Below are 18,573 nucleotides of genomic sequence, written 5' to 3' on the forward strand. Positions count from 1 at the left end.
AATGGATGCATGGATGGAAGGATGGATGGAAGGATAAAGGGAGAAGGAGGGAGGAAGGAAGATATGAAGAAAACATATAAACATGATTTCAATGAAATGTCTTCTTTATACTTTTTAGCAGTTTCCAAATGCTCCACAATGTACAGTATTACAATCGAGAAAGACCAGAGGTGCTCTAGGTTTAAAGGGGTTAGGGGTTCCCGGCACCTCCAGACACATGAGCCTGGAGCCAGTGAGCTAAGAGGACGCTTCCCCGATTCACCCTCAACATTGACTGTGGCCACACCACACGGAGTCAGAGCCCTGGGAGGGCAAAGACCACAACCCACGGCAGCCTCCGAGGGTGGACACGCGCCGGGACAGAGTAGGAGAGGAGGAGTCACGGTAGCTTGGCGGAGCTGGAGGGAGAACGCCAGCAGGGCCAACCGACCCCAGACCAACAGCTCTGCCGCCATGTGCAACCGCCATGTGCAACCGTCCACCACTGGAGGACGCTGGCGATCTCTCCACTCTGGACTATCCCCCATAAAGCTGCGAGGAGCAGTCCCGCACATACGTTCTGTTTCTGCAGGATAAATGCCCAGGGTGCAACTGCTGGGCCATCTGGTCACTGCAGTTCAGCTTTTAACAAACGGAGACGTTATAACCCAGAGGGCTGGGGCAGTTTACATTCCCACCAGGATGGTTAGGATCCTGTTTCTCCGCATCCTTGCTAGCACTTTGTGTTGTCACCATTTTTTATTTTAACCATTCTGAGGTGTGCAGTGATCCCTCACTGTGGTTTTACTTGCATTTCCCTGCTGGCTAATGATGCTGAGCATCTCTTCCTGTGCTCATCTGCCATCTGCACGTGCCGGTTTTCTTATTAGATTTTCTCTGCTGTTGAGTGTTCGGGTTCTTTATAGAGTCCAGCTAACAGTCTTTGTCGGACACACGGCTTGCAAACACGCTCTCCGTCTGCACGCATCTCTGCAGCTCAGACCAGGGTCTCTCACAGGGCAGAGTGTTCAGTTGTTACAACGTCCAATTTATCACTTTTCCTTTTATGGATCGTGTTTTTGATGGCCCAGTTGAAGAACTCTTTGCCTAGACCCTGAAGATTTTCTTTTTCTTTTTTTTAATAAAACTTCTGTACTTTTACATTCTACGTTTATTTTTGTGGTTACTTCTTGTATAAAGTGTGCGGTTTGCTTTTTTGCTTATGGGTGCCTGAGCGCTCCAGCGTGACCTGCTGAAAAGACCATCTTTCTTTCACCAAACTGCTTCTGCATCATCCTCAAATATCAGCTGATCCAAAACAAGCCAAAGGAAATTATTAATAAAGATGAGAGCAGAAATAAACAAAAAAGAGTGCAGAAAACAATAGAGAAATCAGCTGAGCCAAAAAATGACGCTCTAAAAAGATCAATAAAATCGATAAACCTTCAGCTAGGCCAACCCAGGAAAAAATAGAAAAGATTGGATAACTGAAACTGGAAATGACAGAGACAGTATCACTGACCTTATAGAAATAAAAAAAATTATAAAAGAATACTATCAACGACGAGATGCCAAAACTCAAACAACCTAGTGAAATGGACAAATTCCCACAGACACAAACTACCAAAACTGACTCAAGAAGAAATGAAAAACCTGAACAGACATGTCACACGTAAGGAGAAGAACGAGCCACCAGAAGCTCCCCGTCATCCCTGGGAGGACCGTGAGCCCCGCTTCTCCTCTCCTGGGCGTGCAGGGGCGTCCGTGCGAGTGTGAGCTTCTGTTCAGACCCCAGGGCCCCGCAGGCTCTGCCGTGTTCCCCCAGACGCACTGCTCGGTGCCGCTCGCACTGGGTGCTTCCCACCGCTCTGTCTCCAGGTTCAGGGACGCCTCCCACTGTGCCCCGAGTCCCACGGCTGGGCTCAGCCACTACGCGCCTGTTTGGGTTCCTGTACCGCCAAGTGCGGTCTAACGCGTCCGGCCTCACGGGCTCCAGCTGTGGGACGAGAGGGAAGAGCAGAGCCCAGGAGGCTCAGCACACGGTGTGCCCTGGTCCCGAGGTCCCAGCCACCACCTCTCTGTGTCTTTTATGTTTGTTTTACACATAATGGCCAGGGTCGTTACCTGTCCTCAGCAGAAGGAGAAGAACATGCGCCTTCTCCACCCTCCTAGACACGGCAATGTCGGCTGCTCTTTGAAGGCGTTCAGCAGGCCTAGGGGCCGGGCACCGCGGCTCATGCTGCCCTCAGAAGCTCACTTTAGGAGCCAGCAGGTGTCTAGCACTGCTCTGGCCTCAGAGGCGATATTCCCAATGTGTGAATTAAACCAGACGAGGAAGGGCTGTGAGGACATCTAAGTCAGCGACAGACCACTCACTAACCCCCTCCGCCTGAGGAAGGCAGGACTCCATCAGAATGGTATTACTTCCCTGCTGTGAAGATGCCACCGACCCCCAAGGCCGCCAAGGAGCGGGGAAGCCAGAGGGGAGACTCACTCTGGTGCCCGTCCACCCAGCTCTGTCCTAGCGAGGCACACGCACAAAGGTCGGGGAGAACCACGCCCCTGTAAAAGGTGCTATTACGGAGAAAGACAAAGACACACAGGCCCCGTCCACAGGCACAAACCCGGGGCCTCTGGACCACTGCGGCCCAAGCACACCCCGCGACGGCAGCCGCATTCCCTCATCTAGCCCCACACACATTTAGCCCCACGCGGTTCCTTCTTCTGGAGAGCGATACTAAGAGCCAGAGGACGCGGCCACCAGCTGACCCTCTGGGCGGAAAGCCCCTCGCCAAGGAAGCCAGGCTGCCGGCAAGAACAGCGCTGCACTTGAAAAGTTTGGTCCCCACTTTCTGCATCCTCTTTCTTTATAAAATTGCTTATGCAAAGAGATTACCATGCATAATGCATTCAATTATGCGGCGTAAGATGTGGCCTTAATGGAGAAAATTCAAGTCAGCCTTGTAGACACTTCAGGAAATACTAAAAAAAAAAAAAAAAAAAGACTATGCCACTGACTTTCAAATGTATTTGAATCCGCACACCTCTCACTACCCATAGGGACACAATATAAATATATAAACGAGTGCTCATCTCATTTCCCACTGTTTTCCTGCGTGATGAGGCGCCTGGAGCTGACACCTCCCTCATTCTGGGCGGCAGGGCCTGCATTAGCATGTAAATAGCTGGCAGATACAAGGAAATGAAAGCAAGGAAGAGCTCTTTAATTAACTTGAATCCTCTGAAACGCCTCAAAGCAATCTGCTCTGACAGGAGGAGGCCCTCCCCGGCCTGGAGGGGTCCTGCCAGGCCAGCACTGGGGGTGTCTGGAAGGACCGGTCTGCAGAAGGGACACTTGGGTATGTGGCCACAAAAGGCCGAGCCGCTGTCCCCTGGAATCTGAGCTGCTCCACTGAGCCACGCCGGCCCAGTGGCAGGGTTCTGGGCCCTGAGCCCTCTCCCACCACTGTGTGCGGGGAGGTCCCAAGCTGAGGAGTGAGCACTGTCCCAGGCCGCGGGCCAGGCCATCTGCCGCGCCCACACCCAGCCCGCCCACACAGAGACAGTGCTGTGTCCACGGCTGTGGGAGCGGAGAGCCAACGGGCCCCGGAGGACCCGCCACTGGACAGCCCCACACTCGTCCTTCTGCAGGCAACAGGGAGGTGGCAGTGGCTTTGGGGCTGTGAAGTGACCGGGTCCGGCCGGGCTGGAAGCATGTGGCTCTGCGATTACGCGGGACCCCGGGTCACCGCTGACCACGGTCTGGCAGCGGGCGGCGGGAGCACAGCGACATGCGGAAGTACACAGGACGACCAGGGGCCCAAAGCGGACAGATGCCACGGGCTGAGCCGAAAGCGCACCTGGGGGCAGGCCCGAGAGGACTCGAGCCGGAGCGAAGGCTCAGGGCCAGCAATGTGCAGAGGCCCGCACGGGTCTGAGGAGGCAGCTGCCGAGCCCGGACGCGGAGGCGCCACGACCATCGGGTTCCCCGGGCGGCAGAGAGCCGTGGGCCCAGTGAGACCATGGCCAGGGCACGGGCAGCAGGACCGCTGAGCTGGACTTAAATGTACACACTCTGGGGGGTCACGCCACCACGCCAGGGCTGCAGGTCTGGCCACGGGGCACCAGGGAGAAGCCATATGCCCGGAAACAGTTCCTTAAAAGCACAAGCACCGGGCCCCAAAGAGACTGGTGTGCGATCTGGATTTTACCCACAAGGATTTACAAATACGGTCTAGCGGCGGAGGCAGCCAGGCGAGCAGCCTGGAGACTGGGGCTGCCGTGGGCCATTTGTCCCTGTGACCCAGCCACCGCCGTCCTTGGTGCCCCGCGGCCTGCGTGGTGCCCACTTCTGCTCAACCTCGCCGGGTTCTGCCAGGAAGAGAAGGTGGTGTGTGCACGGAAGCCACCTGCTTGCGTGACAAGCACAGCAGGGAAGGAGGCCGACGAGCATCTCCTCCCGTGTCAAAGGCACGCGGGTCACCTCCATGTCCCTGACACAGAGGAGGGAAGTTAAGGGAAGGAGCGGCACCATGTCGGGTCCGTGCCCCGCACCCCTACATCCCACAGAAGCAGCAGCAGCTCAGGTGGGAGGTCCCGCGGCCCAAGCCGCACAGAACCTGAGGCTGGGCCTCTGAGCCTGCCCCGTAGCACCGTGGCCTCCAGGGCAGAGCCACCAGGAGCCAGTGGTGACGGGGAAGGTCGCCAACCTCCTGACCTAAGCCCTGCAGTCTGCACTGCTCTCCACGCCTGGAACCCGGTCCCGGGACGCGGCTCTGGCGTCTGCAGGGGTGGCCGAGGGATGAGCACAGCAGGAGGCATGGCGGGGCCCAGCGCTCCACCCGGGGGCAGGAGACAGCTCTCCCGGCTCCTCTCCCCACTTACTTCACGCGAAAGTCCCTTCGAAAGACAGATCCACAGCCCCTCCAGCCACCAAGCCCTCTCCTTATATATGCTTCTCATTACCGCCCAGCACTTCGCATTTACGCGGCGCCGTTCCTCCCGGGGGCTTACAGGTGGCTAAACGAGGCCGGCTTACACAGGAATAAATCACGCTTCTGTAACCAGCAATGTTTCTTTAACCGGAGGTTAATAAAAATCACGGGCAAAGGCTAACCAATGGATCTAACTTATTTAGAGACCTTCATAAAGCGAGGGATAAAGCCCTTTGTAAAAGCTTAATGGAGAGCCCCAAGCAAGACCCGGAAAAGAGGACATCCCTGACTGGGAATTGCAGGTCCCAGAGCAAGGGAAAAGGCTACCCGAATCCCTCAAAGGAAGGGGAGGGGAGAGCAAAGTGGGAGCAGATGTGTCGCCCCAAGGGCGCCGTCCTTGGCCACACAGAGGCGCACACACAGGTCTTCAGGCCAGTGTGTGTGGCCGAGCACTCAGCTCTGGGGAGCACACGATGCACACAGTAGGAATAAAGTCCACACTACTCTCCTGGTGGCCCAAAGGAGGCCAGAACAGCCCCTAGAAGAGTGCTGCCTGTAGCATGCAGCCCACCCGGACCACGTGCACGAGCTCACCGACCACACGGGGTGGGTGGGTCCTGCATCACAGGAAGGAGCTCAGGGACAGCTGGCGGCGGGCGGGCTCAGGGCTGGAGCCGCTTCCCAGCGACACACAGCCCCCAGCCAGAGAATCCGCGTCTCTGAACACCCCCAGGGCCCTTGGAGGTGGGCGGTCCACTGGCAGGCAGGGTTGTGCTGAAATCCCCCCTTGCCCACCCGCCGACGTCTTCAGAGTGGGGCCACCCCTCTCGAGGACAGCACTCCGCGATGACGCAGCTTCTCGCGGGTGTTCACCAGCTGACCGGAACCACAAGGCTACCTGGGCCAGAGAGCTTGTCTCCCACTGCGCCGCTAGCAGAGGGCTGGCCAGCCTCGGCCACCCCAGACTGGACTCTGCAAGCGCAGGACCAGCAGGAGATCCTGTCCTCTCCTCCTCGGGGCACCGGTCACACCGGCTACTCTTTGAGGGCACCACCCTGCTCCCTGGTCGGAGGCTTGAGGGGGACAGGAAAAAAGCCCTTAAACACAGTAAAACTAGGGGCACCTGGGTGGCTCAGTCGTTAAGCGTCTGCCTTCGGCTCCAGTCATGGTCCCAGGGTCCTGGGATCGAGCCCCGCATCGGGCTCCCTGCTCAGCGGGAATCCTGCTTCTCCCTCCCCCACTCCCCCTGCTTGTGTTCCCTCTCTCGCTGTCTCTCTCTGTCAAATAAACAAATAAAATCTTTAAAAAAAAAAAAAAACACAGTAAAACTTACTTGAAACTTCTAGAGAAAACCAGCACTTTAGAAGGCGCAAGTTCAGGAACTGTTCACATTCTCTCACATTCTGCCAGAAACCAGGCCCTGTACCTGGAAGGCACATCTGTACGAACTTCGCGAACACCCTCCAGGGCTGACGTCCCCTCGTGAGGACTGCGGCACGGCAGACAGGACACACAGCCCTGCTCACGCCCTGGCCCCACACTAGCCTCTGGCTCCCCTCAGGTCTCTCACTGCACCCGGTCAGGCAAGGGGGAGCGACTGACCCTCGGCCTGGGAGCCAGCCCTGAACCCCCGGCCAGAGAGAGCGCGCCTGGTGGAGCCCACGGCTGCTCCCTCACGAAGTCCATGCTAGACCGGGGGACGAAGCCAGGTACCGGGCACACCACATGGTCACACGTGCGAACGTGACCCTCACACGCACCCATCCTGCACGTGCACAGGAGATGCACAGATTGATTAAGGAGGGGGCCGCCAGCGAGAGGGTCCGGGATCCACGGCAGACCCAAGGGCACCGTCAGCTTCCCCTTACCGAGACCGCCCTCCTGGGCAGACAGCCTGCAGCCAGCACGCCGCCCCCAGCCCCAGGCACGGCCAGCAAACGTGACGCCACGTTCCCCCTGTGCTCCAGACACGCTGCAAGCTGGGAATGACCTACGGCAGAAGCAAGCAAACGGGCTTCTGGGAAGGGCCCGGGAGATGCCTGTCCTGGCCCGTAGCCACTGCATGAGGCCAGAGGGGACACCCGCTCACCTCGGAGCGATGCGGCCAGCCCAGAGATGTGGCACGCCGTGGGCCTGACTCCGGGGCAGTGCTGGGAGCGCTGCGGTCTGCAAGAACTCCCTCCCTCCTCCTCGGAGGTTTATTAGGGGCAGTTTGGAGCTTTATGGGTGAAGTTAACCAAAAGATTATTGACTCTGAACCACTCTCCCTGCATTTGATGATGGATGATGTTTAATACCTTCCAGTCTGAGTGCACTCTGGGTCTGTAAACACAGACCCCACTTTATTGCTACTTAATATCTATCACGACAGCAGGGCTGGTCCTCGTCTTCTCGCGGGCCTCCTGGGAAAAGTAGCCAACTACATCCAACAGCCGCCTTCCAGACTGAAAACACACATGCTCACTCACACGCATACGTGCGCACGCAGGCAGGCCCTCCGTGGACGCTCACACCCACAGGTCACAGTCACAGACACACACGTGCCCGGGCACTGACGCGAGGAGGCAGGGACAGGGACACACGGGCAGGACGGTCTCCTACGTCTGCCCTGGGCGCACTCAGCCTCCCCCAGCCCCAGACTCCTCACCCATAAAATGGGATTCTGCCAACCCGAGCTCAGAGCGTTTTCAAAACAGCTCTGTTCACGGAAGTATGTTAGTGTGACGGGTGTCAGCAGTCACCACTGTTCGTTCGGGTCCCACACCAAGTGCCCGACGTTCGCTTACTACCACACAGATACCCGCGCACCCCCGCAAACCTGGAGCACACAGCACGAGGCCCCGCATGGGGGGCACGGGGCGCACGGGGGGCACGGACGAGCGGCCCCACCTACCGCACACCGAAGCAGCAGCCCGAGCGGCCGGCCTGGGGGACGCCAACGGATGGCAACATCGCCCCGGCAGAGGAACGCGCACGCCGCCGCCGACCTGGGCTCGGCCCCAGGGCGGGCGCTGTGCGAGCTTCCGCACTTGCGGGTACCGCCGCGCCGCCCTTCGCTGGATTCCCTTGTCCTTCACGTGTCACCTAGCACAGTATCGCGTGATTCTCTGCGGCAGGGCGATTCTGAGGGACACACGTGTCCCGGCGGAGCAGAACTGACGGAGAGCATACGGGAGTACCAGCTCAGGATCACAAATCCTTCCCCAGCGCACGGATGGGTCCTGCCCGGCGCTGGGGAACCGCACACGCACATCCCGCCCAGGAGAGGGCTGAGGGCTCAGAGGCCGGGTGTCCTGAGGCAGAGGCCCCAGGCACAAAGCGACAGAGTTCAGTTCCAGCTGGGGTTCTCCGAGTCTCAGTCCCAGGCTCTTCCCCCAGAATGGAGACATCGGGAGCCGAGCTGCCGGCCCCCAGCCCAGGTGCTGAGCCCCTCCCTGACACAGCCAGGGCTGCGACCTTTGGGCGCCCACCCACCCGGGGCAGCCAGGGGCCAGAGTTGCGCACAGACCCAGAGGGCCTCCAGCTGCTGGAGAGAGGAGGAGGAGAAAGGAGCAGCCCCGCCGGCCAGGAAGGAGGAGTCCCGGTGCAGCGTGCAGGAGACGGGCGCCACAGGCTCTCCTTCAGGACAAGTCACGGCTGCAAGTCGCGCCTGCCTCCCTGAACACCCCAAATGCTGCTGCAGCCTTTGACTCTGCTACAGCCTGCGGTAAGCTCAGCAAGCCGGGAACTGCCTGTGCTGGGAGACAGTCCCCAGGAATGCTGAGTGCCTGGCCTCCCTGGGGCCCCTGGAGGCCGCTCGCACTGGGAAAGGGAACAGCGGAGCTGAGGCTGGGGAAGGCCCGGCCCCCTCCCCCACGCCGAGGGCAGAGGCACCGTCCAGGGCCCCCTCTCTGGGCAGGGACATGGAGGACAAGTCAGGGGGCAAAGGCCAGCAACAGGAAGCTGCCTGGGAGCACCCAGAACGCAGACGCGGTCCCAGCAGGCCTACCGCCAAGCAGCCCCCGGCCAAGGGCAGCCAGCAGAGGTCAAGGGCATCTGGGCGCCCCTGAACCCCTCAGCAGGAACGGCCTGGGGGCAGGTCCAGCGGCAGGACACGCGGCTACTGTAGCAGCGGCACTGGAGAGATGCCCGGCGGGGAACCACGCTCTGAGCCGCGGCCATCGTCACCTGCAGCTCCGTCTCCACTCAGGGCCAGGTTACTCCAAGGCCGGGATCTCTTCAAAACCGAGTTAAAAGGATGCAGATCTTCACAGGATGGGAGGGGATTGTAAAGTGTGAAAGAAGACGCGGGAGTCCTCCCGGGTCTGCCGGTGGCGCTCCCGGCCCCTCTGGCCACCAGGGCTAGGTGGGCAGGCCCGACCCCTCCCCCTGCTCCCCGCTCGGCCTCCACCTCCCCCTCCAGCCAGGCCCACCCTGGGGGACTGCAGCCTGTTTCCCAGCGAGGACACTCAGGTTTCTCCACCAGGAGCCCCGCTGGGCTGCAAGTGCCTCGGGCCCTGGCGGCCTGGATGCTGGTGAGGAGAGAGAGGCACTCACCCCAGGACCCCAGGAAGCAAGACAGAGAACACGTTAACGCTGCAGTTTAGAAATTCAATATTCAAGCAAAAATGCCCCACAAACAAAATATTAAATGTGCCAATGAAGACAGCACTGGCCCCTAGTCCCCGTGCCGTGGGACTGCTCAGAGCCCGAGCAAGCGGGCGGGCATGGTGACGCGGCCAGGAGAGCGCGCAGGGCTCACAAACAAGTGTGACCGGAGAAACCCTCCGTTACGACGGTGTCGAAGGACCCGGGGGCTGAGGTTTCACCTGCTGGCACAGAGGCGTCTAAGAAATCAAGCCACGGGCAGTGAACACACCGTCCCTGCCCCGCCAGCCCTGAGCGCCGTCCATGCCGGCATGTGCCCGAGCCGGCGGCCAGCAGGCTGTGACCCCGGAAGGGCCAACCTCAGAGGAGGAAGGGTCACAGTGAGGATATGCGGAGATGGACAGCATGCGGGGACATCGGAGAGGACGCCGTCTGCTTCCCCTTTGAGAACAGCATAAGCGATGTCAGCAACCAGGAGGCCGCCAGGCCTGTCTGATGGCCGAGGCCCATCTCCTCCACAGTCGGGGACCCCTCAGGTGGGGCCGTGGTCACCTCCATGCAGGGAGCCCGTGACCCAGGGCGTGCACAGGACAATCCAGGGGTGGGGAAAATGGGAGATCCTACTCACACCAAGTTTTATAAATACCTCCCAAGTAAACGTACTCAGATTCAATTACTTAGCATTTCATCACTGACTGCGGGTCACATGCATGCTTTTCAAGTGAACATTCCATGCATTGGCAAACCTTTTTCAAAGGGCACACAGTCCGTAAGTCCAGAAAACAGTGAAGAGCCCCAGGTGGCCCGGGGGCCTCAGGCTTGTGCTGGTGGGGGAGACAGGGGACAGGACAGGGCGTGGCCTGCAGGTGTGCTCCGGAGGACGGGGTGGGGGCAGCGAGGACCAGGCTAAAACCAAGGCACCCCACATGGGCCAGTCCCAGGACCTGGAGGAAGAGGATGCATGTCCAAGCCCCACACTCCTGGGGCACAGCCCCCACCCCACCCTGGGAATCAGCTCCCGTTACTGCTCATCTTCTTGTCCTCTGCCACTGGGAGCTGCCATTCTTTTAACTTTCACTGTTAGCGGGAAAGACACCATTTTCCCAGTTGCTAAGTTTAAGTCCTAACAGTCAATACAGACATGTCTGTATCCACGATCTCGCTGCAAGTGCTTCTGACGGCCCCAAACACCCACCCGGCGGCGGGCAGATGGGGTGGCACAGGGGCTGCCTGTCTCGGGAGCCCTCCGGCCGAGGCAGCAAGCCCTTGCTCACACAGGGCACAGCACCAGTGCCCGAAGGAAGGCGGGAGGGGGCCGCTCATGGGCAAAGGCAGCGAGCGGGGACAGGAGACGGGGAACAGAGGTGGGACACTGCCCCTTACCTACCACGGGCTCCTAACAGCAAACTGCTGGTGAACAAGACAGAAAAGGCCCTTCCCTCTCAGGAGAGACAAAGAGGACAAGTGAGCCAAGCAGCCGGGGAGGTGGAGAGCCAGAGAACCAGGGCAGAAGCACTGGCACAGACCCCGAGGCCTGCGGATGGATGGAGGGAGGTCCAGGGTGCCACCCCTCCACACCATCCCAAACCCCATCTTAATAAACATCTTCGAATCGGGGAGGGACAAAAGGCATTGTTTTGATTTCATTACATTTCCTAACATTGCTTTTCTCTCTAGGACTGTTTCTGCCGCCTCGACCCGGTTCCTGCTGCCCCCCTCGGTGGGGACTGCAGTGACCCTGGGGACAAGACTGGCTTTCTGATGCCTCGGCAAATGGCGTGCTCCCGTAACAGAACAGGTGCACTTTGTTACCTCAGTGGATCTAAGAGAAATGTCAGCCTAGAAAGGTAACCTGAAAAGACAATATATTAACACCTGAAAATTAAATTTTAAAGCCGAGAGGATCCTGCCTATCTTTGGAAGGAGGAGGGCCGCAGGGCTAAGCAGGACAAACGTTAAATTAGAAACCACGTACGCTAGCCTCCTCCAGGCTTTTCTCGGGGATCAGGCAAAAGTGAAAGGAGGCATATGAAGTAAGGAAGAAGCAAGGTCTGAATCTGAGCCTGAATTTAAAGGCTGTGACTCAGTGCCCAGGCCCTCCCCATGGTGCTGCAGGGGCTCTGAGTCCCAAGTCACAGAAGAGCCACCAACTCCACTCTGCAGACTGCTGCCGAGTTCTGAGCCCATCCTGGGGCTCCCCAGTAGCTGGGTGCGAGGCTTGGGGATGAAGGCGGGAGGAGGAAGAAGGGCAATGCAGACCCCGCCCCTCAGGAGCCACCAGCCTTGGCAGGACTGCAGGGTGCAGGTGTGGGGACAGTAAGACAGGCACCCGGAGGGCAAACGGATAAACAAATGAACACAGCAGGCAGGGTGCTCCTCTGGGAGGTGGAGGGGATGCAGAGAGGACAGGACCGCGGTCACTGGAGGAGAGCAGGGTGCGACAAGGACCAGGACTGGATGTGGACAGTGGGGGGCCTGCAGACACCTGCAGAGACCTCATCAGCAACACCAAGGACCGGCCATCGGCACCGGGTACCATGCCAATAGAAACACGTGTCACCATGGTGTGCGTGCTCTCTGCTGTGGCACGCCCCTGGGCCTGGCCCGTCACACGTCCCCTTACACTCGCTCTGAAACGGACTGGACTCTGCTATTCAACACTGTTCGCTGACCCGCAACCCAGGTACCGCCTGGGGGCCAGAAAGACAGGCAGGATCTTGGGCCCTGCCCAGGGCCACTTACTCAAACGCTGCATTTCCACAAGATCCTACCTGATTTGTAGGCACATGGAGGAGCTACGCCCTAAAGGACCTACTCGTGCTTTCCGGAGGGACAGTGCAGAGTCACCGCGATTACTCAACTTCTCTGGTCTGCAGCACTCTCATCTCTAACGTGGAGGAGGTGGGTGTGATGAGGGGCACACTCAGCCCTCTGCCTGGCCACATGGGGTGTCTGTAATGTCAGCCCCGGTCTTGTCAGCACTTCTCTCGGCCTACGGAGAAACCACCCACAGCCCTGCAAAATCCATCTACACCAAAGGCCCAGAGCTCCAGGGCACCCGGTGGGAGCTACTAAAGTCTTGCGTGGAGAGGACGGGCTGGGCATCAGGACAGAGAGAAGGGGGACAGCAGAGAAGGCCAGGGTGCACCAGGAAGGGTGGGCCTCAGGGTGGGCAGAACAGCCCCCAGCCTGGTCACGGTCAAGCTCCTCAGCCTCCTCATCTCAAGTCACAGGGACGGAGGGCTCTGGTCCAATTCAGCCTGGCACACCCTGGCAAGGCCCCCCAAACCACGTGCCAGGTCCATGGGCCCCAGGACATCACTAAGGGCTTGTGTGTGGACGGGAAGCCCTGACAACACAGGTCCCAGAGTAGGACAGTGGGGACATGCTGTGGGTTAGTGACCCTTACTACTGAGAAAGGGCCGTGACTCCCACAGCAGCTTCAGTCCAACAAGGTCAGCTGGAACCCCCCACACAGAAGACTGAAAACAGATCACACCTAAAGGCCTACTCACCTGCACACACCAGGTGCGTCCCTGCCCATGTCCGCGGCCCCCACGAGACGGCTGCAGACTCTTAACACACGGCCAAGAGAAACCGCACTCACCATCTCCGCATGGAGCACAGGTCACCGTGCAGAGTGAAGCTTGTGCGGTGGGGGCAGGTGCGGAGCGATCAGAGTCCCCGCTGGGGGCGGGGGGGGGGGGTGGGTGCAGAGGGAGCGCACCTGAGAGAGCACCCGGAGACAGACACAAGCCAGGCACTTTCGACGGCCGGCTGCTTCTCAGAAGACTGAGCAGGTGCCGGGCGCTTTCAGCCTTTCCTTCTATGCTACCTAAGCCCAGGAATTCTCAGCATTAAAAAGGAAGGCGTACAAGAGGAATCCTTTTAATAAGATTAGGAAACTCGTGGGCTCTGAAGAAGGACGCGGGAAGAAGATGAAGACGCGGATCAAAAGCAGCTGCCGTTTACGATCTTTTGGGAGACAAACGGACATAATCTGCTTTTTTGTGGAGGTAAGAGGGCAGGATGTTGAGCTGTCAGCAACCCGCCTGAGCGCAGGCGCCAGGACCGAGCAGCCTGTGACCAGGGACAGGGCGGCTGGAGTGACACCCGAGGAGCACAGTCAGAATCTGCTCCCCGCCCAGGGCTCCTCCCCTCATGGCCCTAGTCCTCACGGGTGCCACCTCAGTTAACCCTCACAGTCACCTGGGAAAAGCGGACAAGTGCCCTGAAGGCTTATACGCACCCAGTTACACGCTCCTTCAGAGGGGAAATGACTGGAGAGACCCGTCCTAGGGCAGAGGTCACCAGCAGGGGGCCGGCGGCAGGGAGCCAGGCCCTGCCCACGCGGCGCCAGCCTCAAGGTCACGGCTCCCTGTGCTCCGTGTCCGATGTGCCCATCAGGAACACAGCACCACCCCACCCCACAGAGCTTCTACAAATAGGGAAGAAAACACTGTGTGTGAAAAGCTTCAGGAGAAGAAGGCCCAGCTTCCTCGAGGAAGCGAAACATACTCTTACCGTGCGATGCAGATATGTAAGCTGAAGTTGTGCATCCACACAGAAACCTGCACACAAGTGTGTACGGCAGCTTCCTTCAAAACTGCCGAGACCTGAAGCACCCAGACACCCCTCGCTAAATGAGCGCACAGATCAACTGTCACGCGCAGGGCTAAAGAGAAGCGTGGCATCAAGCCGTGAGAAGACACGGCGGAACCAGAGCAGCCCGTCTGGAAAGGCCACACGCTGCAGGACTCCAGCCCCATGACGCTCCGCACAGGGAAGCACGAGTGTCTGCCGGGCGTGGGGGAGGGAGGACGGGAGCACGAGGGGCACGGGGACCTGAGGGCAGGGACTGCGTTCTGGGAGGTGACACTGCAGGGGCGCACGCATGACATCAGGCACGTGTCCACCCACACGGTGCACAACACTGAGAGCCATCCCTAAGGCGAGCACGGACTCCAGCCAACGGCCGCGGAGCCGACGTGCCCAACAGAGGAGGGCGTTCGTGGGAGAACCATTCCTGAGGCAGGGAAGAGGCACACGAGCAGTCCGCACCTGCCCCTGATTTTTCTATAAACCTAAAACAGCTCTGAAACACAGTCTATTAAATTAAAAACATAAAAATTTTAATACGTCACACATTGTGCCATTCCATTTATATATGGTTGAAATGCCAAACTGAGCAGAGATGGAAAACGGAGCAAGGGACAACGGGGCGGCCGTGCTTGCGGGGCAGCATGGGGGAAGGTCTCTGCGGCGGCGCTTCCGTGCACGTACACACGTGCTCGCGCGACACCCCCACCCCCACCCCGACCCCCACCCGCACGCGCGCGAGCACGCACAGCAAATGCCAAACGCCTGGTTTCGATACTGCACCACAATCATGGGAGAGGTCTCCAGGGCAGAAGCTGGGGGCAAGCTACGTGGGACCTGTCCCACCATCGTCACCACTTCTGACGGATCTACAGTTACTCAACACACAAACCCAAACCCAGCGACCAGGCTGCAGCACCGGAGGCTCCCCTGGGGCTCCTCCCCCAGCGACTCCAGAGCTCAGCAAAGTCGCCACAGCGGCCGTCCCAGGCTCCCACTAGTCCGCTCCGTCCCCCAGAGGGAGGCGCCCTTGGGTTTGGAGCTCAGGCCTGCGCAGCGGCCCTGCCCAGAAGTGCCCGGCGCAGAGCCCAGCATGCAGGCCTCGCTCCAGCAGGAACAGTGGGACGAGACAGCAAAGAGAGTGAGTATGGGGTCTTTCTACCCCTTCCCAGCATCCCATCTGCCTGCACTGTGGCTGAGCATGGGACACCTTGCTTGAAGGCCAGCTCTTACAAATCCAGACAGAATATGAGAGAATACTCAGAACAGAACAATAATAAAAATAACCCCCATCAAAACTGATGGGGTATGCATTTTAGAAAACGACACATAGGGGCGCCCAGCTGGTTCAGTCGGTGGAGCGTGCAGCCCTTGATCTCAGGGTTGTGAGTTCAAGCCCCACGTTGGGCATAGGGATTACTTAAAAATTTAAAAAAAAAAAAAAACAAATAGGAGATTCCATTAATCCAATAAACGGTATCTACAACAAACAGCACAAGTCACCCTCGGGGGTGAGGTACTGAAGCTTCCCCATCTGCATGAGACAAGGACACAGCCTGAGTCACTTCCGCCTGACAGTCGACTGGGGGTCCCTGCAAGAAGAGCGGAAAGAAAAAAAGGAAAGGAAAGGCACGAGGGCCAGGGAGGAAGAGGCCAGGCATGGCCCTGCCGGAGGTTTCCAAGGAGCGAGTTCAGCAAGACTGCTGTGCACGGGCGCAGGGGCCAAAACCCGACTGCATTTCCACACAGCAGTAACGCACGCACACGAGGTCAGAGTCCTCCGAGAGGCCGTTAAAACCGCACTGGAAACAGAAAATACTTGGGAAAATGTCTAATAAAATGCATCTAACAGGTGATGTTCTCGTTCAGAAGACAATGGGCAAACGTCATGTCTTCCCAAACCGATTTACAAAGTCACTGTAATCCTTACCATACTCCAGCAGAGTTTTTCGTGTAAATGGACAAAGGGATTCTGAAACGTATGAGGATATGCAAAGGACCAAGATGAGCCAAAGAATCTTAATGAAGAACCAATGTGAAGGCTGGCTACAGGTGGACGCGTCATAAGGCTGCAATACTGAAGACAAGGTGGCAGGGTAAAAAGACAGACAAGAGGAGGCAACAGAACTGAACAGAGAACCCAGAAGCTGGACTGCCCAGGAACAGCCCGTGGTGGGGGGCAAAGGCCCCGGGACACTCCATGGGAAAGGGCTGGTCTCTCAATAGATGGTGCTGGGCCAACCGCATGTTCAACAGAGAAAAAAATAATCTTTCTGAGAATTTCAAGTGAGGTGTAACTGACACGTAGCATTAGTTTGAGGCATACAACGTAACGACTGGGTGTTTGCCTATGTGGCAAGATGACCACCAGTGCAAATCCAGGTAACATCTGGGGGGAAACGAACCTGACACCTAGCACCTGTCACACCCAGACATCAATCCGTAAAAGGTGAGACAATAAAGCAGTCAGAAGAGAACAGCTAACTATCTCCATGACTTTGGTAGCAACAACTGTGTCCATCCAGGTCACAAAGCCTCAGACAGCGCCGACAACGGTCAGAGAATCCGTAAGCTGGTCTGCATTCACACTAGGAGCTGCCACTCGTCAACGGACACGAGAGCGGGGAAGCAAGCCGCAGACCAGAGCTGTGGCACACACGGCTCCAGCAAGAGATCTGTGGTCGGAATACGGACAGAACCCCAGGAGAGAAGGGCAAGCAGCCTGTAAACCCCCGCACGGGGAGGGCCCACCCTGCTGAGCACCAGCGGACCCAAGCAACGGTGCGGCACGCCCACAGCCCACCAGAGCATGACTGAAGCCAGAGCCACAGGGTTCTGGCGCAGACCCAGGGGCGCCCACGGGGCGGGTGTCCGAAAAACAGCCTGCAGTCCCACTGACGCTGGGCGGGGGGCACATCCTCTGCCGGCCAGCAACCACACCCTGGCATGCCCGACGCAAAGGAAGCCACCTGCCTGCCCCCCAACCGGGACCTCCACCCATCCGGCCCCCCATGAGGACCACCACCCCACTCAGGGATCTTTCAAGGGAGGGACATCACCACTATCAAACCATGCGCTCTGATCCCCAGGGTGGTCAGTAAGACACCTGTGACCTGCGTCCTCCTCTCAGAAACCACTGCACTCTGGCATCTGGGATGGGGAACAGGATATAGAAAGAAGAGTTAAGGGAAGCTTCTACTTTCATTTGTTTTTTTAATCTCTTGCTAAAAGTTAGCTTTTACTGCTGAGGTTCTATAAATAACAAAATTCTATAACCATACTGTGGAATATCAGGGGCACACTGGAAATAGCTCATTTCAAATAGGAAAATGGTTTGTGTTCACCCAGTTCCGGAAGCCAATTTTCAATTGCTTAAAATAGTCATGGTATTTTACCAAGGTGATTATACTCTCAGCTATCAGTAACAATTAAACTCTTAGACTAGAGCCGCTTAATAAGGTCTCAAAATAAAACCGCACACTCCAAGCACTGTACGTGGAAATGTCAAGCACACAAACAGGGCCCTCGACGGGACACAGGCGCCCAGAGCCCAGCCAGCAGGCCTGCGGTCGGCCTGGCGCAGAGCCGCGGCGGGGGCGGGGGCGCTGTACACACGGCTCTGCGCCACGGAGGTGGGTCCCTCCTCAGCAAGGACAGGGGAAGACCAGTGACCAAACTCCCTCGAGCCCCGAGAACGGCCACCTTGGAGGCGCCCTGAGGAGGAAGCACCTGAACAGGAGCAGGCCCGGCTGGTGTCTGACCGACAGGCCTCGGAGCTCGCGGGCTCACCGCGAGCGTGGACACATGGTGGGCGTGCACCTGGCACCCCCGCGCACACAGACAGGCCTGATGAACGGCTTCATCACCCCACTGGCTGGCGAGCCGGGCCCCTGCTAGCCGGACCCAGGGCGGCGCGGGAGACTGCTATCGACCCATCGGGAATGTGCCTTCGAGCAACGGTCAACGCATCAGTCAGCGCCAGGCAATCAATACCCACTCTCTCCCGAACTCAGCAAGGCCCGTGAGCGCCGCAGGTCAGCGTGGGGACGGAATGAGGCCGGGAAGGGCCATCGACTTCCAACCTGCTGACACAGGGAGAATGGAAATTTCCTGCCTTGGGACCCAGACAGTCACCTTGCGGGACAGAAAATGCCCGACAAGACAGCCAGGCCAAAACCTCACAAAGGTGGGGCGCAGTCTGGGCACGGAGGGCCACGGGGTCTGCGGGTGGGGGTCACACCCACCAGCTCCCGTCGCGAGGCGTGGGTTTGACAGGCATCTCCCACGGGGATTCTAACCACTAGAACCCAAGTGACCTCGGCCAACAGAGAGGGCTCGCAGTGGCTGGCCCCCCGGTGTGGGGCTCGCTCGCACACCCACTGAAACGGAGGCTGCGCTGTGCTGACAGGAAGGTTCTTCTCATACCGGCTGACGGCCAACAGGCAGATCTTCCCAGAGGGACTCACTCAGCATG

At 58.5% G+C, this 18,573-nt stretch overlaps 1 protein-coding gene across 7 annotated transcripts in view; it reads right to left on the bottom strand.

The window, feature by feature from the left end:
- The window catches only part of MAD1L1 (mitotic arrest deficient 1 like 1), a 319,758-nt gene that overhangs the window by 168,875 nt on the left and 132,310 nt on the right, over positions 1–18,573 (bottom strand). The window lies entirely within an intron of this gene.

Source organism: Halichoerus grypus, chromosome 6 (genome assembly GCF_964656455.1).
Source record: "Halichoerus grypus chromosome 6, mHalGry1.hap1.1, whole genome shotgun sequence".
NCBI lineage: Eukaryota > Metazoa > Chordata > Mammalia > Carnivora > Phocidae > Halichoerus > Halichoerus grypus.